This window comes from Otolemur garnettii, unplaced genomic scaffold (assembly GCF_000181295.1).
Source record: "Otolemur garnettii isolate 467f Iridium unplaced genomic scaffold, OtoGar3 scaffold00052, whole genome shotgun sequence".
NCBI classification, from domain to species: Eukaryota; Metazoa; Chordata; class Mammalia; order Primates; family Galagidae; genus Otolemur; species Otolemur garnettii.
In genome coordinates this window covers 7,298,420-7,301,750 of record NW_003852447.1, presented here as the reverse complement: position 1 = coordinate 7,301,750, position 3,331 = coordinate 7,298,420, and the positions used below count along the sequence as shown (strand labels likewise).

General features: G+C 41.4%; 1 protein-coding gene across 5 annotated transcripts in view; it reads right to left on the bottom strand.

The window, feature by feature from the left end:
- Positions 1–3,331, bottom strand: part of STRN3 (striatin 3) — a 114,000-nt gene that overhangs the window by 82,166 nt on the left and 28,503 nt on the right. The window contains exon 1 of one of the 5 annotated variants that reach the window (XM_023514403.1): positions 3,037–3,322. The exons of the other annotated variants lie outside the window; for them this stretch is intronic. The gene's annotated coding sequence lies outside the window, so the exon portion shown is untranslated. Of the gene's footprint in view, positions 1–3,036; positions 3,323–3,331 lie in introns of those variants that run through there. 5 annotated transcript variants of the gene reach the window in all.

The following is a 3,331-nucleotide window of genomic DNA, read 5'->3' as shown; positions in this document are numbered from 1 at the left end:
AGGAAATAGTGCTTGCAATGGACTGAATGTGTGTGCTTCCCAGTGCTCATATGTTGAATCCCTACTCTCAATATGATACCTCCCAGTTATTTTTTTTAGAGACAAGGTCTCACTCTTGCTCAGGCTGGTCTCAAACTCCTGAGCTCAAGGATTTATAAGTGTGAGCCACTGCACTTGGCCAATATTTCTTGTATAGCTGAGCACCACAAGCCAAATAAACCCATTTTCTTCATAAATTATCAGATTCAAGTGTTTCCTTATAGAAACACAAATGGTCTAGGACAGGCGACAACATTATTTTTACTTGTTATTTACCCTTAAATTTACTAAATATATTTACTAAACAAACATATACAATACAAAGTAGAAATGTGCTGAGCCAAACTACAAGATTAAAGAGAACCAATGAAGGGTGATGAGACAGCAAAATGTGACTGGAATGCAAATTTAGTTTTTAGAATGTTGACATGTTGGCTCATGCCCATAGCTCAGTGGTTAGGGCACTGACCACACACACGGGGGCTGGCCGGTTTGAACCCAGCTCAGGCCTGCTAAACAACTACTACAACCAAAAAATAGCTGGGCATTGCGGTGGGTGCCCGGAGTCCCAGCTACTTAGGAGGTTGAGGCAAGAGAATTGCTTAAGCCGAAGAGTTTGAGGTTGCTGTGAGCTGATACCACAGCACTCTACCCAAGGCAATAGCTTGAGACTCTGTCTTAAAAAAAATAAAAATAAAAATAAAATATTTTGGAGGAAAAAGAACGTGAACATTAAAATAGTTATAATCAAGAATGTTACAGTATAGGCTTGGCACCCATAGCACAGTGGTTACAGCGCCAGCCACATGTACCAAGGCTGGCAGGTTCAAACCCGGCCTGGGCCAGCTAAACAACGACAACTACAACAAAAAAATTGCTGGGCATTGTGACAGGTACCTATAGTCCAAGCTACTTGGAAGCTGAAGTAAGAGAATCGCTTAAGCCAGGGGTCCTCAAACTACGGCACACAGGCCGCATGCAGCCCACCTAGGACATTTATCCGGCCCGCCGGGTGTTTTTGCCACTGCTGCCTGTCCTACTTAGCTGACTCATCCTGGGGCCAAAAGTCCAGCCCTCCGATGGTCTGAGGGACCATGAATGGCCCCCTGTTTAAGAAGTTTGAAGACCCCTGGCTTAAGCCCAAGAGTTTGAGGTTGCTGTGAGCTGTGAGGCCACAGCACTCTACCGAGGGTGACAAAGTGAGACTCTGTCTTGGGCAACATATTGAAACTCTGTCAAAAAAAAAAAAGGAAGCAAGTCTTGTCACTGCTCTCCTACTAACTCTTCAACAGCTCATCTACTGTATCAATAGGCTATTTTCAAAGCTCTCCCCAATCTACCATTAACCTACATTTTCAGGCTTATTTTTAATCATTCCCAAGTGAACTGCACAATACTCCCCACAAAGGATATGTACCTTATGACCACCTGAATCTTTTTCACACTATTTACATTATATAAAGTGCTACTCAAGCCATGCACTCTCCACACCTATTTTACAAACTTCTCTCCTAGAGATTAATTGACTTGCCCACAGATACTATCTTGGCTAGTAAGAAGAATCAAGATAGGCTGGGCACCTGTAAACTCAGCCATAGGGCACCAGCCACGTACACTAGAGCTGGAGGGTTCGAACCCAGCCCTGGCCTGCCAAACAACAATGACAACTACAACCAAAAAATAGCTGAGCTTTGTGGCGGGTGCCTGTAGTCCCAGCTACTTGGGAAGCTGAAGCAGGAGAAACGCGTAAGCCCAAGAGTTTGAGGTTGCTGTGAGCTGTGACACCAAGGCATTCTACCAGGCAACATAGTAAAACTCTGTCTCAAAAATAAAAAGAATCACAATAGCAGATCTCAAGTCTACTGGCCTCTCAGGGTCCAACGCCTTTCCTATACTAGTGGACTCTCAACTCTCAAAGAGCATCCTACAACTTCTTCTTCTTTTTTTTTTTTTTTTTTTTCAGTTTTTGGCCAGGGCTAGGTTTGAACCCGCTGCCTCTGGCATATGGGGCCGGCACCCTACTCCTTTGAGCCATAGGGGCCCACCCTCTACAACTTCAATAATGCATTCTTTCACTTCTTTCGCAATTTCTACATCATTGAATAGCTTACCTTTCAAATAAGCTATATTAACTACTTTTTTAGTTGCTTCAATGGCATTAACTCTAGGTCTTATTGCTGCTTCAAGTAACTGTCTTTCTGCTTTTCATCTTTTAATTTCTGCAATACAACCTTTTTAACCCCTCCCTCTAATTTAAAGTATTTTTGCAGTCCTTATGAGCATTATAATGTGGATGAGCACTGAATTTCTTTAATGCTGATATTGCAGTATCACAAAGCAAGCAAATCATCTTATGTGTAGCAGAAACAGAGTAATACTGCAATTGCCAATCTGTATTAAAAAATCTGTTTCTTCCTTCAGCATTCTCTTGGTCTTCTTTGATATGATGGGCTGTGAGGCAGACAGAATTAAAAGAATACTATCTAGCTGTGCAACTGCTCACAAATTCCACTTCAAACACAAACACAGTGCACCAAGGCAAAATGGTAGTGAAAGACCAGCTTATCTGATCCCCATAAACTCTTGCCAAGCAGCCTCATGCAGTAGTGGCACCAGTCAGGTGGGGGAAACTAAATCTTAAGTACAGCAGCCATCGATTTAGTCCTTATAGCTTACTAATATTCTAATTGTTCTGGTCAATCTGAGGGGGACTGTTTTGTTGAAACTTATTTTATTTTTTGGTATTTTAAATATGCTCATTTTAAAAATAAAATAAAAATAAAGGATGAACAAAATGTATTAATAAAAGTAAAAGGATCTGTTCTGTAAAATTTGGACTCAGTCAAAAGGCCACGTTTAGGGAACTAGAAGGCCACATGTGACCTTAAAGCTGCAGGCTCCCAACCCTGCCCTAAGCAATCACTTAAAGCCTCTTGCTCTAGCCGACTGTCTAGCTGGTACTTTGCTACAAACACCACCCACAAATATTCTGATTACCTTCTTCAATCTGAACTCCCTCTATCTTCACAGCAATAGCTTCAAAGGCCTTCCTCTTTGTGGCAGTCCAATGATATAGTGACTGTTTCTCCAAAGGCAGCAGATTGGGGGAGTAGGAATAACAGAACAGCCAGATGAATAAGAACACAGGATTTACAGTCAGACAGTAATAAATTCCAATTCATAATTTCAATCCTAACATTTAGTAATAATGTGACCCTTGGCAAATTAATTACCTCAGTTTCCCTATCTGTATGGAAATGGGAATTATGATAATACTAATTCTTTTTTTTTT